Consider the following 27,159-nt stretch of genomic DNA (forward strand, 5'->3'; position numbering starts at 1 on the left):
GCTTTGTTGAATTCATTTGATTTTCGTTTGATTCTAAAAGCTTTGTTGAAAGTTTTTGACTTTCATTTAACTCAATTAGCTTTGTTGAATGCATTTGACTTTCATTAGAATCAAAAAGCTTTGTTTGAATGTGTTTGACTTTCATTTGACTCAATTAGCTTTGTTGAAAGTGTTTGACTTTCATTTGACTCAATTAGCTTTGTTGAATGCATTTGACTTTAATTTGATTCAAAAAGCTTTGATTGAATGTTTTTTACTTTCATTTGATTCAAAACGCTTTGTTTAAAGTGTTTGACTTTCATTTGACTCAATTAGCTTTGTTGAATGCATTTGACTTTCATTTGAATCAAAAAGCATTGTTTGAAAGTGTTTGACTTTCATTTGACTCAATTGGATTTGTTGAATGCATTTGACTTTCATTTGATTCAAAAAGCTTTGTTTGAAAGTGTTTGACTTTCATTTGACTGAATTAGCTTTGTTGAATGCATTTGACTTTCATTTTATTCAAAAAGCTTTGTTTGAATGTGTTTGACTTTCATTTGACTCAATTAGCTTTGTTGAATGTGTTTGACCTTCATTTGACTCAATTAGCATTGTGGAATGCAATTGACTTCAATTTGATTCAAAAAGCTTTGTTTGAACGTATTGGACTTTCATTTTATTCTAAAAGCTTTGATGAAAGTGTTTGACTTTCATTTGACTCAATTAACTTTGTTGAATTCATTTGATTTTCGTTTGATTCAAAAAGCTTTGTTTGAATGTATTTGACATTCATTTGATTCTAAAAGCTTTGTTGAAAGTGTTTGACTTTCATTTAACTCAATTAGCTTTGTTGAATGCATTTGACTTTCATTTGAATCAAAAAGCTTTGTTTGAATGTGTTTTGACTTTCATTTGACTCAGTTAGCTTTGTTGAAAGTGTTTGACTTTCATTTGACTCAATTAGCTTTGTTGAATGCATTTTACTTTCATTTGATTCAAAAAGCTTTGTTTGAATGTGTTTGACTTTATTTAGACTCAATTAGCTTTGTTGAATGTGTTTGACTTTCATTTGACTCAATTAGCATTGTGGAATGCAATTGACTTTCAATTGATTCAAAAAGCTTTGATTGAATGTATTTGACTTTCATTTGATTCTAAACGCTTTGTTGAAAGTGTTTGACTTTCATTTGACTCAATTAGCTTTGTTGAATTGGTTTGATTTTCATTTGATTCAAACAGCTTTGTTTGAATGTGTTTGACTTTCATTTGATTCTAAAAGCTTTGTTGAAAGTGTTTGACTTTCATTTGACACAATTAGCTTTGTTGAATGCATTTGACTTTCATTTGAATCAAGAAGCTTTATTTGAATGTGTTTGACTTTCATTTGACTCAATTACCTTTGTTGAATGCATTTGACTTTCATTTGATTCAAAAAGCTTAGTTTGAATGTGTTTGACTTTCATTTGACTCAATTAGCTTTGTTGAATGTGTTTGACTTTCATTTGACTCAATTAGCTTTGCGGAATGCAATTGACTTCGATTTGATTCAAAAAGCTTTGTTTGAATGTATTTGACTTTCATTTTATTCTAAAAGCTTTGATGAAAGTGTTTGACTTTCATTTGACTTAATTTGCTTTGTTGAATTCATTTGATTTTCGTTTGATTCTAAAAGCTTTGTTGAAAGTTTTTGACTTTCATTTAACTCAATTAGCTTTGTTGAATGCATTTGACTTTCTTTAGAATAAAAAAGCTTTGTTTGAACGTGTTTAACTTTCATTTGACTCAATTAGCTTTGTTGAAAGTGTTCGACTTTCATTTTACTCAATTAGCTTTGTTGAATTCATTTGATTTTCATTTGATTCAAACAGCTTTGTTTGAATGTGTTTGACTTTCATTTAATTCAAAAAGCTTTGTTTGAATGTTTTTGACTTTCATTTAACTCAATTAGCTTTGTTGAATGCATTTGACTTTCATTTGAATCAAGAAGCTTTATTTGAATGTAATTGACTTTGATTTGACTCAATTGGGTATGTTGAATGCATTTGACTTTCATTTGATTCAAAAAGCTTTGTTTGAATGTGTTTGACTTTCATTTGACTCAATTAGCTTCGTTGAATGTGTTTGACTTTCATTTGACTCAATTAGCTTTGCGGAACGCAATTGACTTCGATTTGATTCAAAAAGCTATGTTTGAATGTATTTGACTTTCATTTTATTCTAAAAGCTTTGATGAAAGTGTTTGACTTTCATTTGACTCAATTTGCTTTGTTGAATTCATTTGATTTTCGTTTGATTCAAAAAGCTTTGTTTGAATGTATTTGACATTCATTTGATTCTAAAAGCTTTGTTGAAAGTGTTTGACTTTCATTTAACTCAATTAGCTTTGTTGAATGCATTTGACTTTCATTTGAATCAAAAAGCTTTGTTTGAATGTGTTTTGACTTTCATTTGACTCAGTTAGCTTTGTTGAAAGTGTTTGACTTTCATTTGACTCAATTAGCTTTGTTGAATGCATTTTACTTTCATTTGATTCAAAAAGCTTTGTTTGAATGTGTTTGACTTTATTTAGACTCAATTAGCTTTGTTGAATGTGTTTGACTTTCATTTGACTCAATTAGCATTGTGGAATGCAATTGACTTTCAATTGATTCAAAAAGCTTTGATTGAATGTATTTGACTTTCATTTGATTCTAAACGCTTTGTTGAAAGTGTTTGACTTTCATTTGACTCAATTAGCTTTGTTGAATGCATTTGACTTTCATTTGAATCAAGAAGCTTTATTTGAATGTGTTTGACTTTCATTTGACTCAATTACCTTTGTTGAATGCATTTGACTTTCATTTGATTCAAAAAGCTTAGTTTGAATGGGTTTGACTTTCATTTGACTCAATTAGCTTTGTTGAATGTGTTTGACTTTCATTTGACTCAATTAGCTTTGCGGAATGCAATTGACTTCGATTTGATTCAAAAAGCTTTGTTTGAATGTATTTGACTTTCATTTTATTCTAAAAGCTTTGATGAAAGTGTTTGACTTTCATTTGACTTAATTTGCTTTGTTGAATTCATTTGATTTTCGTTTGATTCTAAAAGCTTTGTTGAAAGTTTTTGACTTTCATTTAACTCAATTAGCTTTGTTGAATGCATTTGACTTTCTTTAGAATAAAAAAGCTTTGTTTGAACGTGTTTAACTTTCATTTGACTCAATTAGCTTTGTTGAAAGTGTTCGACTTTCATTTTACTCAATTAGCTTTGTTGAATTCATTTGATTTTCATTTGATTCAAACAGCTTTGTTTGAATGTGTTTGACTTTCATTTAATTCAAAAAGCTTTGTGTGAATGTTTTTGACTTTCATTTAACTCAATTAGCTTTGTTGAATGCATTTGACTTTCATTTGAATCAAGAAGCTTTATTTGAATGTAATTGACTTTGATTTGACTCAATTGGGTTTGTTGAATGCATTTGACTTTCATTTGATTCAAAAAGCTTTGTTTGAATGTGTTTGACTTTCATTTGACTCAATTAGCTTCGTTGAATGTGTTTGACTTTCATTTGACTCAATTAGCTTTGCGGAACGCAATTGAATTCGATTTGATTCAAAAAGCTATGTTTGAATGTATTTGACTTTCATTTTATTCTAAAAGCTTTGATGAAAGTGTTTGACTTTCATTTGACTCAATTTGCTTTGTTGAATTCATTTGATTTTCGTTTGATTCTAAAAGCTTTGTTGAAAGTTTTTGACTTTCATTTAACTCAATTAGCTTTGTTGAATGCATTTGACTTTCTTTAGAATCAAAAAGCTTTGTTTGAACGTGTTTGACTTTCATTTGACTCAATTAGCTTTGTTGAAAGTGTTCGACTTTCATTTGACTCAATTAGCTTTGTTAAATGCATTTGACTTTCGTTTGATTCAAAAAGCTTTGATTGAATGTTTTTTACTTTCATTTGATTCAAAACGCTTTGTTTAAAGTGTTTGATTTTCATTTGACTCAATGAACTTTGTTGAATGCATTTGACTTTCATTTGATTTAAAAAGCTTTGTTTGAATGTGTTTGACTTTCATTTGATTCGAAAACCTTTGTTGAAAGTGTTTGACTTTCATTTGACACAATTAGCTTTGTTGAATGCATTTGACTTTCATTTGAATCAAGAACCTTTGTTTGAATGTGTTTGACTTTCATTTGACTCAATTGGATTTGTTGAATTGGTTTGATTTTCATTTGATTCAAACAGCTTTGTTTGAATGTGTTTGACTTTCATTTGATTCTAAAAGCTTTGTTGAAAGTGTTTGACTTTCATTTGACACAATTAGCTTTGTTGAATGCATTTGACTTTCATTTGAATCAAGAAGCTTTATTTGAATGTGTTTGACTTTCATTTGACTCAATTACCTTTGTTGAATGCATTTGACTTTCATTTGATTCAAAAAGCTTAGTTTGAATGGGTTTGACTTTCATTTGACTCAATTAGCTTTGTTGAATGTGTTTGACTTTCATTTGACTCAATTAGCTTTGCGGAATGCAATTGACTTCGATTTGATTCAAAAAGCTTTGTTTGAATGTATTTGACTTTCATTTTATTCTAAAAGCTTTGATGAAAGTGTTTGACTTTCATTTGACTTAATTTGCTTTGTTGAATTCATTTGATTTTCGTTTGATTCTAAAAGCTTTGTTGAAAGTTTTTGACTTTCATTTAACTCAATTAGCTTTGTTGAATGCATTTGACTTTCTTTAGAATAAAAAAGCTTTGTTTGAACGTGTTTAACTTTCATTTGACTCAATTAGCTTTGTTGAAAGTGTTCGACTTTCATTTTACTCAATTAGCTTTGTTGAATTCATTTGATTTTCATTTGATTCAAACAGCTTTGTTTGAATGTGTTTGACTTTCATTTAATTCAAAAAGCTTTGTGTGAATGTTTTTGACTTTCATTTAACTCAATTAGCTTTGTTGAATGCATTTGACTTTCATTTGAATCAAGAAGCTTTATTTGAATGTAATTGACTTTGATTTGACTCAATTGGGTTTGTTGAATGCATTTGACTTTCATTTGATTCAAAAAGCTTTGTTTGAATGTGTTTGACTTTCATTTGACTCAATTAGCTTCGTTGAATGTGTTTGACTTTCATTTGACTCAATTAGCTTTGCGGAACGCAATTGAATTCGATTTGATTCAAAAAGCTATGTTTGAATGTATTTGACTTTCATTTTATTCTAAAAGCTTTGACGAAAGTGTTTGACTTTCATTTGACTCAATTTGCTTTGTTGAATTCATTTGATTTTCGTTTGATTCTAAAAGCTTTGTTGAAAGTTTTTGACTTTCATTTAACTCAATTAGCTTTGTTGAATGCATTTGACTTTCTTTAGAATCAAAAAGCTTTGTTTGAACGTGTTTGACTTTCATTTGACTCAATTAGCTTTGTTGAAAGTGTTCGACTTTCATTTGACTCAATTAGCTTTGTTAAATGCATTTGACTTTCGTTTGATTCAAAAAGCTTTGATTGAATGTTTTTTACTTTCATTTGATTCAAAACGCTTTGTTTAAAGTGTTTGATTTTCATTTGACTCAATTAACTTTGTTGAATGCATTTGACTTTCATTTGATTTAAAAAGCTTTGTTTGAATGTGTTTGACTTTCATTTGATTCGAAAACCTTTGTTGAAAGTGTTTGACTTTCATTTGACACAATTAGCTTTGTTGAATGCATTTGACTTTCATTTGAATCAAGAACCTTTGTTTGAATGTGTTTGACTTTCATTTGACTCAATTGGATTTGTTGAATGCATTTGACTTTCATTTGATTCAAAAAGCTTTGTTTGAATGTGTTTGACTTTCATTTGACTCAATTAGCTTCGTTGAATGTGTTTGACCTTCATTTGACTCAATTAGCATTGTGGAATGCAATTCACTTTCATTTGATTCAAAAAGCTTTGTTTGAATATATTTGACTTTAATTTGATTCTAAAAGCTTTGAAGAAAGTGTTTGACATTCATTTGGCTCAATTAGCTTTGTTGAATTCATTTGATTTTCATTTGATTCAAAAAGCTTTGTTTGAATGTGTTTGACTTTCATTTCATTTTAAAAGCTTTGTTGAAAGTGTTTGACTTTCATTTGACTCAATTAGCTTTGTTGGATGCATTTGACTTTCATTTGAATCAAAAAGCTTTGTTTGAATGTGTTTGACTTTCATTTGACTCAATTAGCTTTGTTGAAAGTGTTTGACTTTCATTTGACTCAATTAGCTTTGTTGAATGCATTTTACTTTCATTTGATTCAAAAAGCATTGTTTGAATGTGTTAGACTTTCATTTGACTCAATTAGCTTTGTTGAATGCATTTTACTTTCATTTGATTCAAAAAGCATTGTTTGAATGTGTTTGACTTTCATTTGACTCAATTAGCTTTGTTGAATGCATTTGACTTTCATTTAAATTAAGAAGCTATGTTTGAATGCGTTTGACTTTCATTTAACTCAATTGGCTTTGTTGAATGCATTTGACTTTCATTTGATTCAAAAAGCTTTGTTTGAATGTGTTTGACTTTCATTTGACTCAATTAGCTTCGTTGAATGTGTTTGACTTTCATTTGACTCAATTAGCATTGTGGAATGCAATTGACTTTCATTTGATTCAAAAAGCTTTGTTTGAATGTATTTGACTTTCATTTGATTCTAAAAGCTTTGATGAAAGTGTTTGACTTTCATTTGACTCAATTAGCTTTGTTGAATTCATTTGATTTTCATTTGATTCAAAAAGCTTTGTTTGAATGTGTTTGACTTTCATTTGATTCTAAAAGCTTTGTTGAAAGTGTTTGACTTTCATTTGACTCAATTAGCTTTGTTGATTGCATTTGACTTATATTTGAATCAAAAAGCTTTGTTTGAATGTGTTTGACTTTCATTTGACTCAATTAGCTTTGTTGAAAGTGTTTGACTTTCATTTGACTCAATTAGCTTTGTTGAATGCATTTTACTTTCATTTGATTCCAAAAGCATTGTTTGAAAGTGTTTGACTTTCATTTGACTCAATTAGCTTTGTTGAATTCATTTTACTTTCATTTGATTCAAAAAGCTTTGTTTAAAGTGTTTGACTTTCATTTGACTCAATTAGCTTTGTTGAATGCATTTGACTTTCATTTGAATTAAGAAGCTATGTTTGAATGTGTTTGACTTTCATTTAACTCTATTGGCTTTGTTGAATGCATTTGACTTTCATTTGATTCAAAAAGCTTTGTTTGAATGTGTTAGACTTTCATTTGACTCAATTAGCTTCGTTGAATGTGTTTGACTTTCATTTGACTCAATTAGAGTTGTGGAATGCAATTGACTTTCATTTGATTCAAAAAGCCTTGTTGAATGCATTTGAATTTCATTTGATTGAAAAAACTTTGTTTGAATGTGTTTGAATTTCATTCGACTCAATTAGCTTTGTTGAATGCATTTGACTTTCATTTGATTCAAAAAGCTTTGTTTAAATTTGTTTGACTTTTATTTGATTCAATAAGCTTTGTTTGAATGTGTTTGAATTTCATTTGATTCAAAAAGCTTTGCATGAATGTGTTTGACTTTCATTTGACTCAATTGACTTTGTTGAATTCATTTGACTTTCATGTGATTGAATAAGCTTTGTTTGAATGTCTTTGACGTTCATTTGATTCAAAATCTTTGTATGAATGTGTTTGACTTTCATTTAACTCAATTAGCTTTGTTGAATGTGTTTAACTTTCAATTGACTCAATAAGCTTTGTTGAATGCATTTGACTTTCATTTGATTCAACAATCTTTGTTTGAATGTGTTTGACTTTTATTTGACTCAATTAGCTTTGTTGAATGCATTTGACTTTCATTTGATTCAATAAGCTTTGTTTTTTTTTTTTGGTGTTTAGAGAGCCACAAGGGCGGGGGTGTGAATCGATCCCAGGATCTTTCAATAAGCTTTATTTGAATGTGTTTGACTTTCATTTGATTCAAAAAGCTTTGTATGAATGTGTTTGACTTTCATTTGACTCAATTGGCTTTGCTGAATGCATTCGACTTATAATTGATTCAAAAAGCTTTGTTTGAGTGTGTTAGACTTTCATTTGATTCAATTAGCTTTGTTGAATGCATTAGACTTTCATTTGATTCAAAAAGCGTTGTATGAATGTGTTTGACTTTCATTTGACTCAATTAGATTTTTTGAATGCCTTAGACTTTCATTTGATTCAAAATGGTTTTTTTGAATGTGTGTGTGACGTGGGAAAATTAGGTCGTTGGACTAAACTTCCTAAGCCAAACACAATTTATAAATTAAACACTCAACAAACCTAAATACAAGTATAGAGGTAAGATAAGGGTTAAACCTAAAGGAATGGTAATGTCTAAGTGCTTCCAGTTATTTGCCTAAGCTAGGTCGAAGACGAATGGTAAAAGAGGGCACTAACAACTACTAAGACAAAGATATCAAACAAATAAAATGCTAGGGATTAGGACTCACTTATAATAGCAATGAACAATGCAAATTGGTTTAGGAAGTTGACTAAGTCAAGCAATGTGAGGGAAGATCAATTATGCAACCAAAAAAGCATATCAAGCTATTCTCCTAGAGGTCTAACTAGTGTCAACTACGATAAACTCTAGCTAGGAAACATCACAAGACACCTCAATCGTGTAAATGCAAGCCACAAATTAATGGTCCGTATCAATGTGAACTTACAATGCAATCTAGTGTGAATAACTAGGGTGATCAAGCCTAAATCAAGCACACTCATGCACATAATCAATTAACCAATTTAATCACATCATCAACTCCATCAAAATCCACAATTTACATCAATCCATTACATAATATAGGCTTCACCAAATCCCTAACAAAACAACTACTCTAACAACATCATCAAATCAAATAACAACTAAACAAAACAACAATCAACAATCAAATAATCAACAATCAAGGAAGAACAATTACTCTAATCAAACATCAATCATCAATTCATCAAAATCCAATCAAAATCAAACAATCTAAACATGAAAACTAAACAAAACAATAAATGAGATAGAGTTTAGAATTGCTCATTGATAATAGAGAAGATCTCCAATACAATTGTCGCCATTGAATCTTCAATCCCTCAACCACCATTGAAATTCTTCACTTTCTCTCTCTAAAATCTACTCCCACAACTAACCCCTAAATCTAGAGAGAGAAGCTCTCAACTAAGCTAAGTATATGATCTAATTCTATTATGAAACTTGTATTATGTAATGGATTGATGTAGATTGGGGATTTTGATGGAGTTGATGATGTGATTAAATTGGTTAATTATATTGATTATGTGCATGTGTGTGTTTGATTAAGGCTTGATCACCCTAGTTATTCACACTAGATTGCATTCTAAGTTCACATTGATACGGACCATTGATTTGTGGCTTGCATTTACACGATTGAGGTGTCTTGTGATGTTTCCTAGCTAGAGTTTATCATGTTGATGCTAGTTAGACCTCTAGGAGAATAGCTTGATATACTCTTTTGGTTGCATAATTGATCTTCCCTCACATTGCTTGACTTAGTCAACTTCCTAAACCAATTTGCATTGTTCATTGCTATTATAAGTGAATCCTAATCCCTAGCATTTTATTTGTTTGATTTCTTTGTCTTAGTAGTTGTTAGTGTCCTCTTTACCATTCGTCTTCGACTTAGCTTAGGCACATAATTGGAAGCACTTAGACATTACCGTTCCTTTGGGTTTGACCCTTGACTTACCTCTATACTTGTATTTAGGTTTGTTGAGTGTTTATAAATTTTGTTTGGCATAGGAGGATTAGTCCAACGACCTGATTTTCCCACGTCAAAATGGCGCCGTTGCCGGGGAACGGTGTCTATGTTTGAGTGTTTTTGATTGCTTGAGTCTAGGTCTTTGTGTATACTTTTCTTTTATTTTGTTTTTGTTTTTTTTTGTAAAAATGGCATGTCTATCTTTTTCTCAACATGATGATGAGCCTTTTTGTGAATATTACAATAGACTTAAGGAATTTCTTGACTATAATTGTTGTAGTCTTTGGGAAGCTTGTGAGATTTGCTATCATGGTTTGAATGAGCAAACTAGGGATATAGTTGAAGGAATGCATAATGGTGATTTTAGAGCATTTTCTATTAAAGATGCTTGGAAATTTTATATTTGGTTTGCTTGGGAAGTCTATAATAAGGGTAAACGTGCTTCCATTTTTGATGTGCAATGTGTTAATTCTTCCAATGTTAGCATAATTTACCATGATGTGTCACATGACCCCATAGTTAAACCTAGAACAAATGCTTCCAATTCTATTCCCTCTTTTGTTCATGATAATGTGTTGCATGCTCAAGCTAACAAATCTCATACATTTGAAAATGCCCCCAACCCCCTATTTGATGAAAATGCTCACGTTTGTAATGATGATGATCCTACTTTTGGTTGTACTTCTTCTTCTCTTGTTGATCCTCAATCTCCTACCCCTTTTGAATCTCTTATTGCTACCTTGGAAACTCAAATTAGGCATGTAGAGCTTCGTGATGATCTTAGGCCTAACAAAGAGTCGATTCTTAATTGTTTAAGAAGTCAATTGGAGATGATGAGAAAGAGTGAGGAGCGTCTCGAGGAGGGAAGAAGGAGAAATGAAGAGCTAGGTAGCCAATTGTCATTCTTGATGCTTATGTGTGAAAGTTACAAATCCAATGTGTGTGTTGAGGGTGATGATGGTAATTTCAAACAACCAAGAATGTGTGAGGATCCTATTGTTGAGCATAAGAGTGAAGGAGAGAGAGTCAAGAGTGATGATGAGTTTGATGAAATTTTAAGTTTAGACATCTCTTCCTTTGTTGATTGTGATGAGTCCCAAGTGTGTGAATGTGACTCTTCTATTCATGAGTATTTGGACTCGTTTGAGGTTATGTCAAATGTGTGTTGTTAAGTGCATAAGGAATAGCCATAGCCTTTTAAGCAAGTTCATTGATGATGCTTCATGGGAGAGAGATGATTTTGAGTTATATTTGCCTCCATTCATGCATGGTTTTGAGACTCTAGGCTTTAAGGAAGTTGAAGGAGCTATTGTTCATGAAGGTAATGGAGGAGATTATGTGGTTCCTCTTGGGAGTTGGATGTTTGAGGGAGATGGTGATCATGAGCGTTCTTCTTTTGAGGATTCTATGATTGATTTTCATGCCCTCGTTGGCGATGTGAGTCCTTGTGTTGAGAGAGTAGCTAACCCTTTGCCTTTTTCTCATACCCCATTCTCTCAAAAGTTTAATCACATCCCTTATTTCCCTATTTTTCTCCCTTCCTTTGTTGGTAAGCCTATTGGGGACCCTTATGTCTATGAAGATTTGAATGTGGCTCATTTGTCTCCGATTTGGGAAAAGGGTGATGTTGCCACCCAAAAATATTTTAAGGAGAGTTTGCCTTCTTTTTCCTTTTCTTCTTCTTTTTCTTTTTCTTCTTATTTTGTTGAGTTTTCTTTTGATTCTTCTTCCTTCTCTTGGCATCTCTCTCCTCATAGGTGTGCACTACGCTTGTTGCATGCCTTATTTTTGTCATGTGCACACTTACTTTCTTATGAAATGTGTAGTAGTGCATTTGACAAGCTCTTGCGTTCGTTGTAATATTATTTTACTAGAGCGATCAAGCTTGGACCTTAAGCAAGCCTTTCTCGGGAAGTAACCCGTGTTTTAGATTAGATTTTCCTTTTCTTTTTAGAATAGATTTTTCTCTCATGGAAATTTTTGTGTGCCTTTTGCTAGGTACATTACTTGATATACTTCGATGCTTTGATTTGGAACAAGAATCAACAAAGGTTGACTCCTATCTTTGCGAGCATATGGAAACAACGTTCAATTCTTGAGAAAGTAGCTTTGAAAGGTTAAAATTGGGTCATTTACGGGTATTTACACCCACTGATGTGTGTCATAAATGGCACACATTTGATGAGCATTTAGGTCTTTCTATCCTCTTTTTATAGCTTTCTTGCCCAATAAATGTTCGGTTTTATGCTTTCTCTCTCTTTTCTTCCTTTCTATGGTTTTCTAGTATTTTCTCCTTTATTTCTTTTATTTTAGTTATTTTAGTTGTTTTCTCTTTATTTTAGATTTTATAGATTTAGTTTTATTTTATTTTAGTTTATTTGATTTTATTTTCATTTCATTTACTTTACTTTATTTTATTTTCATTTTATTATATTTTCCTTCTTTTATTATTTTCATTTTCATTTTATTTCTTTTACTTTTATTTGTCGGTTTTAGTTTTATTTTACTTTATTTTATTTCTCGGTTTTATGTGTGTTTTGTAGGTATTTGTTCCAAGTCCGATTTGGTGCTAGCTACTGCTTAGTTTGGTCTTCATCACCATCATGGTGATGATGGTGATGGTGTTGGCAACAACAAGGAACTCCTCACTTCTCTTCCCCTGTTCCTGATCTCCACTTCCTCTACTCCTCACTCCTCACGCAATTTCCACCCGCAGCAGCCCCTCGTAATCCCGCAACACCACCACACACGCAGCCACACAAGCAAACCCTGCAACATCTCGCAACAACACCACCAAACCAACCACCTCACGCAACACCACCGCAATTAACAACCACCAGCAGCGCAACCCTGCTTCACTCCACCACTAATTTCAGCAATTAATCGCTTGCTGCCCTGCTCTCCCAGCCACCACCCACGCAACCTCCCTTATGACCTCCAATTCCGCCACCAACCAACCGCAACCTCAAGCTTCCATATCTCCAGCCACAACTGTTTGGGGTATTTTTACCCTTGGCAAGTGGACCAATGAGGAGGTGCCACGTGTCAGAGGCTGGCGGGTCACCCTTGACCAATCTCCAGCTGACATGTGGCCTCTCCAGATATTTCCTTAGAATTGCGGCCTTCAAGGGCCCAATTCCCCATAAATCCGCCCTTTGGCGGCGCAGCCCATCAATCCTAGGTTAAAATAACCTAGGAAGGGCACCCTTCCCAAGGACCCTATAAATAGGGAGATATTCCCCCAAAATGAGGGACACACACACACATTTATTATCATTTATTGCATCCTACTTTCTCTCTCATCAGAGAACACCTGAGCTTGGAATCCAAGCAGATCCCCACCTAAATTTCCGCACTTTTTATTCTCCTTCAAGTTACTAACTTGAGCGTTGGAGGCGGAGCACCACCCAACCGGTGTCTTCGTTGTTTTTGCAGGTACAGAGTCGGTAGGACCAGTCTTCGAGTTGTAACTCTCCCGAGGGACAAAAATACCCAAAATATTTGGCGCCGTCTGTGGGGAGAGTACCTCAAGATGGTTCAAAATTCTGTACCGATTCATGATTCTACTTCTCTGCGTCCGGGAACTCAGTCGGGAATTCCGGAAGGCATGCAACCGGTTATTCAGCCGGTGGGATTTGAAATCCCCCAGCCTCCATCTCAACCTCAGCCAGAGGTATTCACTGAGGAGGAGGATGAAGAAGAAGACAATGATGTTGAGACTTACATCTCTAGGGATGGTTCTCTCATCTCTAAATCCATCCGTTCCAGAGACCATCTGGAACGAAATTTGGGTCAGGCAGGCCCTAGCAGCCGGCCCACTAGGAGGTCAGACGGGGAAACTCGGAAGACCAGAGAAGAAGCTCCAGTTACCCGGGGCGAGCTCATGAAATTCATGAACTCTTTCAAGGGTGAGATCAAAAAGATGATCAACAACAAGGCAGGCTCTTCCAAGAGTCAGCCGGCTAAAAAGACTCCCAATTCAGGGAAAAAGAAGAAGCCGGTCAAGGACAGGCAGCCAACTCCTCATCCAAAGGAGAAGGCAGCCGCAACACTTGACTGGTCTAAGATTCTGATGCCCCGGCGACCTCAGCCGGAGACACAAAATGCGTCTACCTTCGATGCAAGACAAGTCATCGATCGGAGGAGGCGGCAGCAGTCTGAGTCAGCTTCTACCTCGAGCTTTCCAGACAGCTTCAACCGAGCATCTGCAAGGAACTCTATGTCCTTGCATGAGAGTCGGACAGGCGGTAAAACCGTCAACACCGAACCTCAGCTAATGATAGGGTCTATGCCATACGCACCCCAGGCGCAGTATGGGCAATATGGCCTCCAATTCATGCAGCCACCTCCATTCGGAGGTCAGGCGGCATATGCTGATATCCAGCCTTTGGACTGGCAGCTCCGGCTGATGAGGCTAGGCGAACAGCCGTCTGCCTTTGCAGCCAATATAACCGAGGCGGCTCAGCCAGCCAAGGTTAAAAACATTTTGGTTGGTGCTTATGATGGCACCACCAACCCTGAAGATCACCTGATGGCATACACCAACCTAATGTGTTTACAAGGTTGGGATGACGCCACTTGGTGCCGCTGTTTTCCGGCTACATTGAAGGGCATTGCCCAGCAATGGTTTGGCAACTTGCCAGCCGGATCTGTTGATTGCTTCAAGAAGCTAGCCTTCTTGTTTGCCACCAACTTCTCAATGAACATCCCTGCTAAAAAGACAAGTTTAGACTTGAGCACTATTAAGCAGGGAGAGAGAGAAGGGCTACGCTCATATGTCAGGCGGTTCAACCTGGTCAGAATTCAGATCCAGGGACTGTCTGACGAGGTAGCATTTACAGACTTCTTCAAGGGTCTGAGAGACGGGTCGACCTTTAAGTTTGACCTTGTCAGAAAAGGAGCTTTTACTTTACAGGCGGCCCTGAGGGAGGCGGAAAGCTATATACAAGCAACCGACCTCTGTACGCCTGGTAACCAGTCGGACTCCAAAAAGTCTGACAAACAAAAAGAAAGCCGGTCTGCTCAGCCGGCGAAGAAAAAAGAAGAGAGCAAGAAAAGAAAGGAAGTCTGGGCGGTCAGCGATTCTGAGCAGCCGTCCCAGAAAAAGAAAAAAGAGTTTAAACCGTACGTTCCCCGGTACGAGTTTAACAAGGATTGTAACTCCATCCTCATGGAGGTAAAGGACCGGCTGTCCATTGAGAAGCCGAATCCAATGAAGAGCTCTGTTCAGTCCCGGAACAAGAACAAATATTGTCAATTCCATGAGGAGGTTGGCCATGACACCAACGACTGCTTCAGTTTACAGCGGACGTTGGACCGTCTGGCTGACAAAGGACAGCTAAAGTCCTATATTTCTAAGTCCCCAGCCGGGGCAAAGAAGAAGAGCAAGGGTCAGTCCTCCAAGGCTGTCTCCCAGCCTGCAAGTAGTTCGGAAACCGACAGGGATCCGGTCTACACCATAGCAGGCGGATTTTCGTGTGGTGGCCCTACCATCCGGGGCACCAAAAGCCATCTTAGAAAGATGGATAAAGATGATGAGGGGCAGGCGTCTGCCGGCTCCACTTTTCCGGATGTCCTTATTACTGAAAAGGACAGGGGCAGCGTCCGCCGCCCGCATGACGATCCGGTTGTCATTGAATGCAAGGTCGCCAACCAGTTAGTTGGGCGCATCCTTATAGACACCGGCAGCTCGTCGGACATCATCAGTCTCCGGTGCTTGCAGAAGCTGAAATACAACTCTAGCAGCATGCATCCGGTTACCCACCCCTTGGTTGGTTTTGGGGGTGGGATGGTCTATCCAGCCGGTAGAATTGACTTACCAATCCGGCTGGGTGAGAAGGGCAAAGGACGACACATGGTTGTTAGGTTCTTGGTCGTTGAGGAACTGACCGCCTACAACATCATTTTAGGCCGGCCAACCCTCAACGAAGCCAAGGCTGTAATCATCCCTTCTCTCATGCTCATCAAGTATGAGAGGGATGATGGTTCTGTTGGTTCCCTGAACGGGGATCAGAAGACGGCGAGGGAATGTTACCTCTCAGCCGTCAAAGACACTGTGGCCGCAGACGGCCAAGGGAAGGAACCAATAGACCTTGACAATGTCAAAGATGCTCCCTCACCCCCACCAGCAGCCGGAAAAAAGAGAAAAGCTGCAGAGCTGGTGGTGGTGAAGAAAGAAAAGAAATAGCAACCACTGACCGGTGAACGGTCAGAGGAGCTCCGTCCCCAACCGGCTGGTGAAACAATTGACCTTGCTCTGGATGACAGTCGTCCGGAGCGAACTGTTAAGGTTGGGACGGTTGCTAATGCTGTTTTAGGTGCAGACTTGCACCTCCTGCTGAAAGAATTCAAAGACGTGTTTGCCTTTGAAGTGGAAGAGATGCCGGGCATCAGTCCGGATCTTGCTGTTCACAAACTCGCCGTGGATCCAAAGATGAAGCCCATCCGGCAAAAGAAGAGAAACCACGGTGAGGAAAGAAGTCAGGCGGCAGCTGCCGAAGTAAAAAAGCTGTTGGATGCCAGGTTCATTCGGCCTTGTAATTTCCCCGACTGGGTGGCAAACATTGTGCTTGTAAAGAAGCCGAATGGTACCTGGCGGATGTGTGTAGATTATACAGATCTCAACAAGGCATGCCCAAAGGATAGTTATCCACTTCCAAAAATTGACAGTTTGGTCGATTCAACAGCCGGACATGCCTTGATGAGTTTTATGGATGCCTATTCCGGCTTCCATCAGATACCCCTGTGGAAAAAAGATCAAGAAAAGACTGCCTTTGTCACTGATCAGGGGTTATTCTGCTATACTGTGATGCCGTTTGGCTTGAACAATGCGCCGGCTACGTTCCAACGGATGATTAACACAGTCTTCATTAATCAAATTGGGAGGAATGTAGAGGCGTATATTGATGACATGATAGTCAAATCCAAGCAGCAGGCGGATCACCTTGCTGATCTCCGAGAAACCTTCACCACCCTCAGGCGGCATAAGGTTATGTTAAATCCCAAGAAGTGTGTCTTTGGTGTTGAGTCTGGGAAGTTTCTCGGATTCCTGATTGATCAAAGGGGGATAGAGGCTAACCCTGAGAAGATACAGGCGGTAATTGACATGAAGTCACCCCGCACTGTCAAGGAAGTTCAGAGACTCACCGGTTGCTTGGCCGCCTTGGGGAGGTTCCTCAGCCGGTCAGGTGACAAATGCCTTTACTTCTTCCAAGCAATCTGGAAGAAGACTAGATTTGAATGGGGGGATGATGCTGAGGCGGCATTTCAAAAGCTGAAAGAACACTTGCACTCTTTGCCAAGGCTTGTTAGTCCTTTGCCAAGAGAAAAGTTGTACGTGTACCTAGCCGTCTCAGACCATGCCCTCAGTACCGTTCTCCTTGCTGAACGAGACGGTACGCAGCTCCCGGTCTATTTCATTAGCCATGTGTTAAAAAATGCTGAGCTCCGGTACCCCATGGTGGAAAAATTTGGCCTTGCTCTATATATGGCCTTCAAAAAGTTGAAGCCATACTTTCTGGCACATCCGGTGGTAATCTACACCGACCATCCCCTCAAGCGGCCAATGTCCACTCTGGAGTCATCCGGTAGAATGCTGAAATGGGCTATTGAAATACAAAGCCTTGAGATCTCCTACGAACCAAGAAAAGCGGTGAAAGGTCAGGCGTTTGCCGACTTCATTGTTGAAATGACTCGTCCGGCTCTCCCGGATAATGTTGATCAGGTTTGGAAGGTGTATGTAGACGGAAGCTCTACTAGAAACGGCTGTGGTGCAGGCATTGTTTGTGAATCTCCAGAAGGAGATAGATATGAGTATGCACTACGGTTTAAGTTTCAAGCCTCAAATAATGAGGCGGAGTATGAAGCCTTGCTAGCCGGAATCCGCATGTGTAAGGCAGCAGGGGCAACAAAGATTGACGCCTACTCTGATTCTCAGTTGGTTGTTAGCCAGTATGAGGGCACCTATGAAGCGACCCATCCGGCAATGATCAAATATCTTCAGGTCGTCAAAAATGAGGCTGGGACACTTGAGGAATTCAGATTAAGTCAAGTGCCCCGGTCAGAAAACCATTCGGCGGATGCACTGTCAAAATTGGCATCGTCCGCCTGCCATGATACGCCCCGGTCAGTCTTTTGGGAAGTTCTTGAAAAACGAAGCATCTATGAAGAGCCCATTGGAATTCTGGATCGAAGTTCTACTTGGATGGATGGCATCCGGACGTATCTGGCAGACGGCACGCTCCCTGATTCACCTCAGGAAGCAGCCGTCATAAAAAAGAGAGCAGCAAACTTCGAGTTGAGAAACGGAGAGCTCTTCAAGGCTGGTTTTCTCAAGCCCTTGTTGAAATGTGTCACCCCAGAAAAGGGGAAGGAGGTACTTGAAGAGTTGCATGCGGGATTTTGCGCCTCCCATATAGGCGGCAAGTCCCTAGCCGTCAGAGCCAGGCGGCATTATTTTTGGCCTACCCTCGAGGCAGACGCCAAGGAATTTGTGAAGAAATGTGATAAATGCCAGAGATTTGGCAAACTAATACATCGCCCGGCTACTGACCTGACGGCAATCCACAGCCCGGTCCCGTTTGCTAAATGGGGCATGGACATTTTGGGTCCATATACGCCTGCTCCAGGCGGAAAGCGCTATATTTTGGTGGCTGTGGACTATTTCACCAAATGGGTGGAGGCGGAGGCAGTTAAGAATATCAAGACAAAGGACGTTATCTCTTTCATTTGGAAGAACATTATCACCCGGTTTGGGGTACCTATGTCTATGGTATTTGATAATGGTCCTCAGTTTGAAACGCCTCAGCTCAAGACTTGGTTAGGAGATCAGGGCATCTCAAGCTTTTTTGCCTCAGTCGGCCGTCCCCAAGCAAACGGTCAGGTTGAGGCATTCAACAAACTCATATCAGACGGAATCAAGAAGAAAATTGAAAGAGCCGGTGGCCTATGGGCTGAAGAATTAATCCATGTTTTGTGGGCCATCCGGACAACTGCTAAGGGGTCAACCGGAGAAACCCCATTTCTCATGGTATACGGGGCTGAAGCCGTTCTACCCATTGAACACTATGAGCCTACGCTCAGAGTGATGCTCTATGATGAAGAGGCAAATTGGGAGGCCATGCGGTTGGCATTGGACTCCCTCCCGGAACGCAGGGGCAATGCTGCTCTGCGACATGAGATCTACCGTCTGAGAATGACGCGAGCCTACAACAAAAGACTGCACAAACGTCCTTTGAAAGTGGACGACTTTGTGTTACGAAAAATGGAGGCAACCGGTAGGGCCAATGAGCTTGGAAAGCTGACTCCTAATTGGGAAGGTCCTTACCGGATCTATGAAGAAGTTAGGGATGGCACCTACCGCCTGGAAACCCCAGACGGTAGACGCCTGCCTAGAACTTGGAATGTAGACAACTTAAAAAAGTACTACTTCTGAGATTTGTAAAAACCTTTTGTAACAAGTATTAATGAGAAATGTCCTTGTTTCATGTATTGTCTTTTTACTTCCGTCTGGGTTTACCCATACTACTCGAGGCCAACGGCCAGATAAAAACTAAGTTTGAAGCTTAGTATATGGAAATAAAAATCCATATTGACAAGAGGCTAATAGCCGGATCCTAAAGCTAAGCACAAAACCGTTTAGCAGCTAGCAGCCGGTCTAACAGTTGGACCTGAGGTCAAAAGCCGGATGGCTGTCCATTTTCTCAGAATTCGTCTATGCCAATATGGCTATAGACGTCCGGCGACACCCCTCCGGGTGCAATCGTCGCAGAGAACAGCCACCTTGCTTGTTCTACGTACAATGCAGGCGGCAAAGATTGAGTGGCTAAAATAGCCACCTCATAGCCGTCTGACCGTGTTATTTTTGCTAAGTAATATTTGGTTGTAATTGCTCCGGCTGATTATCACCATCAGCCGGAGAACCATCATAAGTTTTTACTTAGTTAAATTTTCTTCAAATTGCGCACTCTTAGGGCAAACCCCTTATTTTTTGCGTAATGGCTATAAAGAAAACCCAGGCGGTTTGATACCGACTGGGGTAGAGGTTGTATGTCTGTCATTTGTCCGGCTATGTACTTGGTTTGGGGCAATCACTGTTGTGATTGATTGCCTTACAAACATCTCATACTCATTAAAGTATGAGAAGTTTCCAAGGCAACCAATCCTTTTTTGGATTAAACCAACCACACAGCCGTCCAGGGGCAAAGACAGGCAGCCGAAATTGAACTTGACGCATGCTTTTCATAAGATAGGCAAACTCACAAGAAATATATCGAGTATATATGCAAGTAAAAAATTGAGTATATACGCAAATATAAGAAAACCGACTGGGTCGGTGTAATTCATAAAATAAACTGGCTCAAGGCCAGGAGTAAATGTTAGCCGGAATTACATCCGGAAAAGTTACATGAATACTCGGCGCACAGGCCGGAAAAGCAAGATAGGCATACTGCCGCAGAAGAAGAAGCCGGTCAAGGAACTACGCCGCTGGCTGTTCCGGCTGGGCTGGAGTTGTGGAAGGAACATCATCTGAAATCTCAACCTCTTCAGGCTGGTTTTCCTTGTTCACTTTCTCAATAATCTCATCAAGGTCCGGCTCCTCAGTGTCCGAAACCTCAGCGCCATTCTCCAAAGCCCATTCCTTGAAGGGAGCCGGAGCTTGATCCTGAAGCATCTTGGCATCATACGCCTCAGTGGCGTAGTTATACCTCAGCTTGTAGACCTCAAAGTCTACCTCCGGATAGAGAAGCCCCCAGGCATAACGGAGGCGGATCTCATTGTCCCGCTCATTCTCCTTGATGAGCCGGTTCTGCTCAGCCTGGAGCTCCTCAGCATGTTTTCCCTTCAAAGCGGCAAGATCCGCAATCAGCCGGGACTTGTCTGCTCTGAGGGCAGCATTCTCTTCATCGGCTCCCTCTAATGCCTTAAGGTTGGAGCCGGCTGTTTTCAGTTGTTGCTCCAGTTCTTGAATTTTGTTGTTGGCCTCATCATTTGCAGCCGTCAACGTCCTTACCAGCTCCTCCTGTTTCAACTCGAGGGCTTTAATCTCAACATCAAAATTTATATATGCATATTCAGCAGAGTTGAGATTAGCTTGAGCCCTTCTTTTGGCATCAGTTACCTCTTCCTGCTTCTTCCGGAAAGGTTGCCGGAGCCCGTCCACCCGGATCATAACCTGAGCAGGGTCATCCGGGAAATTATACACTTGGCAAAACTGAAAGATAGAAAGCAGTGAAAAGAAATGAAAAAAGACCAGGCGCAAGTTTCACTTACCTCCGCCAGCTGCCCCAGAATCTGGTCGAAATCCACTTCGTGGCGGTTGGGTATGGAGTTCTTCTCCGTCTGGGTGAGAGCCCTCACCATCCGTTTCCCAAACCCGGCCAGGTCCGGGGCAGAAGTAGCATCTGCAGCATAAGAAGGACTTGGTGAGAGACTAGCAGCATATTTGGCACTCATCCTCTGCCGGCTACTCACAGAGCCCCCGGAAGGGTCAGTCATAGTCTTGACGCGCATAAAATCAAGCGGCCAAGGGATTTCAATCTTACCTCTTGAAGAAGCCCTAGCCGGCTCTTCACCTGCGGCTGCAGCACCACCTGCAGCCTTGGATGGCTCGCCATCCTTCGATGCTCCCGGAGCATCCGGCTTTTTCCTTGACCGCTCTGAGTTTTCACTCAGAGTAGCCATGGCCTCGGGGCCCTTTCCCCCGGTTGTTGGAAAGCCTTTGGCATTAACGCCAGAAGTTGTTGAGGTGGCCTTCTTCCCGGACTTAGCAGCCGGTTTCTGAAGGTTATCATCCCCAGGTCTTTTCAAGACCTTCGTCATGGAACGGGGAAGAACGCCGGATGAGGCCTGCAAAATGCACTGAAAATGTCACTCATCCGGAAACGAAAGAACTTGGAAAATTGCAAGTAAAGATAAATTTTCTTACCCCTCCTTTCTTGGCCTCCTTGGCCTCTAGGCTGGCCTTCTTGGCCAGAATGTTCTCTTTGCGGAGCTGAGCCGCAGATTTCTGAGGGGTCTTAGCCGGATCGACCATCCTCCTTGCTTCCTCTGCAAAAGAACAGAAAAATGTTAGAACAAGATCAAAGTCAAAGCAACAAGTTTAAAAAGCAGACGGAAGACCGCCGGGTGGGTAAGTGAATCTACCCTTTGAGAACATGGGGCTCAACCCACAGGCGGACAAGAATCTCTCATCCGCAAAGAAATCCGGGTGGGGGATCCAGTTCTTTGGAACAACTATATGAGACCCATCCCCCAGGGACTCAGTTGTCGTCTTGAAGAACCCCGGCTCTATTATTTGCTCCCGGGCTTTGGTGGTGAGAGCTGGGCGTACGCACTTCTGGCCCACCAAAGCCGGCTCTTTGTTGTAGCGCCGGAGAATCTTATTCATTCTCAGATTTGGGGAGGAGATCAGGTACCACTTGTCTTTCCATCCTCCCCACTTGGACACTTTGTCCAAGGTCATCAAGAACTCCGGGAGCGTGGAGATAGTGTACCACGCTCCATATCCGCCTGGGGCACTTTTGAGATAGTGCATATGGGCGAAAGCGGTGAAGCTGGGCTCAATGTCCTGGAGCTCGCAGGCGGCGATATAGCTCAGGATATTGACCCAAGAATTAGGCGTAAGTTGCCAAACTCCCAGATCATATCCCTTCAAGATTTTCCGGATGCCTCTGTGAAGAGGAAAGCGGAGTCCGGCCTCTATCACCGCCTCATAGCAGACGAAATAGTTGTCTGCATTTTCAATATCATCCCCCCAGGCAAGAACAGCATCAGCCGGTGGGACTATGATTTCCCAGTTCTCCCCAAAGGGGTGTAGCTGCTTGAAAGCTTCGAAGCTGCTCTGAAGGAGGGCCCTGTCGCCAGGCCTCATCCGGGTTTTGGTAGGATCCGGGTTTGTTTCTTTCTTTGCTGTTTGGCGATAAGCCTCAGCAAGTTTATCTCCCTCTGCCCCGGATCCTTCCTGCTCCTCAGCCGTTTCTTCAGCCGAGTTGTTCTGATCTGGGAAAGAGGCGGTCTCCTCACCGCCTCCCCTGGAGTCACTGCCGCTTGAGGAAGACGAGCTGTCCTCAGCTGAGTAGCTTTGCTCAGCCGCCTCATAATCTTCCTCCCTCACTACATCACTTGCGGGCACTTCCCTAGTGCGCCGCCTCCTGGGCTTGGTAGCCGTTTGTTTAGTTCTGGCCATTGTGTCCTGCACAGACACAGAGAGGGAAGAAGCCGGAGATGAGCAAAGTACTCCAGAAACTCCAGACAAGGCACCCCCGGTTCTAGACTCAGCCGTCCCTGCTGACCAGCTGAGCGTCCTAGGCAGTGCCGTGTGTGCAAATGGAGAGTTCATTTTATTTGAAAAAAGAAAAAATCAATGTATACACCCGGAATTCGACGTATACAGGATCAAGAAAAAAGACAGGAAAACTTAAAGAAGGGAACGGATGGTTACCTTGCTTTGAGTTCTGAAAAATCTGAAAACGGTGGAGCAACCGGTGACCGGGTGACTTCAAAGGAGCACTCGGAAATCTTGAACTTGCTTGAATGCAGCCGGAATCTGAGCGTCTCTCTCTTTCTCTCTCTAGAAAAGTCAAGATGTGAAAATGAGGGAGAAAGGGGGGGGGGGGTAAATCCCTATTTATAGGGGGTAAAATGATGAGAAATCCAGTCATCACTGTCAAAATAGCCGTTTTTTACTGTTCATCTCTCATGGGGTGACGCGTGTCACAGGCCCCACGTGGCCTGCCACGTGGCACCTGTGAGGGGCAAATGTTTGGGGTATTTTTACCCTTGGCAAGTGGACCAATGAGGAGGTGCCACGTGTCAGAGGCTGGCGGGTCACCCTTGACCAATCTCCAGCTGACATGTGGCCTCTCCAGATATTTCCTTAGAATTGCGGCCTTCAAGGGCCCAATTCCCCATAAATCCGCCCTTTGGCGGCGCAGCCCATCAATCCTAGGTTAAAATAACCTAGGAAGGGCACCCTTCCCAAGGACCCTATAAATAGGGAGATATTCCCCCAAAATGAGGGACACACACACACATTTATTATCATTTATTGCATCCTACTTTCTCTCTCATCAGAGAACACCTGAGCTTGGAATCCAAGCAGATCCCCACCTAAATTTCCGCACTTTTTATTCTCCTTCAAGTTACTAACTTGAGCGTTGGAGGCGGAGCACCACCCAACCGGTGTCTTCGTTGTTTTTGCAGGTACAGAGTCGGTAGGACCAGTCTTCGAGTTGTAACTCTCCCGAGGGACAAAAATACCCAAAACAACAACCACCAATTGCGCCTCCCTTGAAGCTATTCCCAGCCGCAACAAACGCCTCCAACTCCCCCCGCAACTAGCTTCCCACACCTCAACAAGTGCGGCCGCACTCGCAGCCCCCGCGGCCGCACTCAGCTGGGTATGAAGGAGATGCGTGGGAAGGAAGCCTAAATCTTGGGCCTTTGATTGATGATGATGTGTTGTTGTGATTGTTCGTGATTGGGGCTTGATGTGTGAAAATCATGGGATTAATTCCCATTTGATGAAGCAGCACGAAGTTGCTAATCCCCTCTTCTTCGTTTGATTTTCTTTTATTTTATTTTCTTTTTAATTTTAGTTTTCGTTTTCCTTTCTATTTATTTTATTATTTTATTTTATTATATTTTCTTTTCTTTTCTTTTCTTTTCCTTTTCCTTTTATTTTATTTTTCTTTTATTTTATTTTCTATTTTATTTTCTTTTAATCCTTGTATTTATAAATACCCATTTTTGGGTAGAGAGAGAAAGAAGTAAAATTAGAATTAGATCATAATTAGAGCTTAGATTTTTATATCAATTTTCCTAGCTTAGTTGAGAGCTTCTCTCTCTAGTTTTTAGGGTTAATTTTAGGAGTAGATTTTAGAGAGAGAAAGTGAGGAATTGCAATGGTGATTGAGAGATTGAAGATTCAAATGTGACAATTGTATTAGAGATCTACTCTATTATCAAAGAGCATTTCTAAACTCTATCTCATTTATTGCTTGTGTAATATTCATCGTTTTGATTGTTTGATTTTTTTTGGATTTTGATGAATTGATGATTGATCTTAATTAGTGTAATTGTTCTTCTTAGATTGTTGATTCTTTGATTGTTGATTGTTGATCTCTTTAGTTGTTGGTTGAATTAATGATCATGTTTGAGTAGTGGTTTGGTTAGGGATTTGGTGAAGCTTATGATGTAATGAATTGATGTAAATTGGGGATAATTGATGGAGTTGATGATGTAATTAAACTTGGTGGATTTATCATGAGCATGTGTGTGATTAATTTAAGAGTAGCTAACTGTGATTATTGCACTAGATTGCATTGTAAGTTCACATTGATACGGACCATTGATTTGTGGCTTGCAATTTACACGATTGACGTGTCTTGTGATGATTCCTAGCTAGAGTTTATCGTAGTTGACGCTAGTTAGACCTCTAGGAGAATAGCTTGATACGCTCATTTGGTTGCATGTTTGATCTACCCTCACATTGCTTAACTTAGTCGACTTTCCATTCCAATTTGCTATGTTCATTGCTATTATTTGCCGATCCTAATCCCTGGATCTTTATTTGTTTGGTTTCCTCGTTTTAGTAGTTGTTAGAGTCATCTTTTACCCCTTGTCATCGACCTAGCTTAGCCATATAATTGGAAGCACTTAGAAATTACCGTTCCTTTGGGTTTGACCCTTGACTTACCTCTATACTTGTATTTAGGTTAGTTGAGTGTTTATAAATTTTGTTTGGCTTAGGGAAGATTAGCCCAATGACCAAGTTTTCCCTACGTCAAAATGGCGCCGTAATAGAAGAGTCCATTTCCCCACCCACCTCCCTTGATTGCAATTTTATTCCCCTATTCCTTAATTTTGAAGACCAACCTTCTTCCACCCCATCTCCTTTGTATGATAACCATGGTTTCTTTGAGGGTGAGGCCTTGAGCTTAGATGATTTTGATGAAGAAGAGGTTCCATGTGATAAGGTTGAGGAGGTAGAACCTACGTTAGATGATTATGAAGATGAGAGTGAAGTGTTTGGTGAGGTTGAATCTCCAACTCCTATCTCAAATTTTCAACCATTGCCCTCCTCTTTCACCTTTGATGACCCTTTCTCTTCTTCATTTTCCACCATTGAGATGGATGAGGCCTTTTTAGAGGGAGATTGTACTTCTCATGATTATTTTGAGCTACCTCCCAAGTTTGGCCCTCAACCCTTTGATGAGCTTCCTTTGAACCTTGATCGTGATTTAAAGCTTTTGAGAGCTCTCTTAGGGTGTGAAGTTTGTGAGGAGGATGTGATTGAGAATGAGCTTGATTTGAATGATGATGAATTGGAGGAGAGCCCTTTGGATGTGAGTTCATTGGATGAGAGAGCTTGTGTTTCAATGGATAGTGGTGTAAGTGAGCAACCAATTCCTATTCCTTCACCTTACACCTCATTTTCAAGAAATCTTGATCTTGTTCCCTCTTATCCCATGTCATTACCTTCTTTTCTCATATCCCCTCCTCTTGAAAAGCCTTTAGTCCCTCAAGTGCCTCATTTGATGACTTTTTAGGATGATGGTGGGATTTTAAACCAAAAATATTTTGTTGGGAAGAGTATGACTTCTACTTTTTATTTAATTTCTCTCCCTTTTCTTATATTCTTGTTTTTCCCTTTTCTCCTTCTTCTTCTTGGCATACTTCTTCTCAACTCCATAGGTGTGCACTATGCTTGTTGCATGCCTTATTTTTATCATGTGCATACTTGCTCTCATATGAAATGTGTAGTAGTGCATTTGACAAGCTCTTGCGATCGTTGCAATATTATTTTACAAGAGCGGTCAAGGTTGGACCTTAAGCAAGCCTTTCTCGGGAAGTAACCTGTGTTTTAGATTAGATTTTCCTTTTCTTTTTAGAATAGATTTTTCTCTCATGGAAATTTTTGTGTGCCTTTTGCTAAGTACATGACTTGATATCCTTTGGTGCTTCGATTTGGATCAAGAATCAAGGAAGGTTGACTCCTATCTTTGCGATCATATGGAGACAAGGTTCAATTCTTGAGAAATTAACTTTGAAAGGTTAAAATTGGGTCATTTGCGGGTATTTACACCCACCTCAAATCCGGTATTATCTTTCCTTGCTCTTTCTCTAATGGATGATGACTTGTTGGACATATGTTGGTTTGTTGGATTAATCTCCTTATTTTCCCCTCCCATGGATTAATCTCCTTATTTTCCCTTTGGATGTGAGTTCATTGGATGAGAGAGCTTGTGTTTTAATGGATAGTGGTGTATGTGAGCAACCAATTCCTATTCCTTCACCTTACACCTCATTTTCAAGAAAGCTTGATCTTGTTCCCTCTTATCCCATGTCATTACCTTCTTTTCTCATATCCCCTCCTCTTGAAAAGTCTTTAGTCCCTCAAGTGCCTCATTTGATGACTTTTTAGGATGATGG

This window comes from Chenopodium album, chromosome 19 (assembly GCF_948465745.1).
Source record: "Chenopodium album chromosome 19, dcCheAlbu1.1, whole genome shotgun sequence".
Taxonomy (NCBI): domain Eukaryota; kingdom Viridiplantae; phylum Streptophyta; class Magnoliopsida; order Caryophyllales; family Amaranthaceae; genus Chenopodium; species Chenopodium album.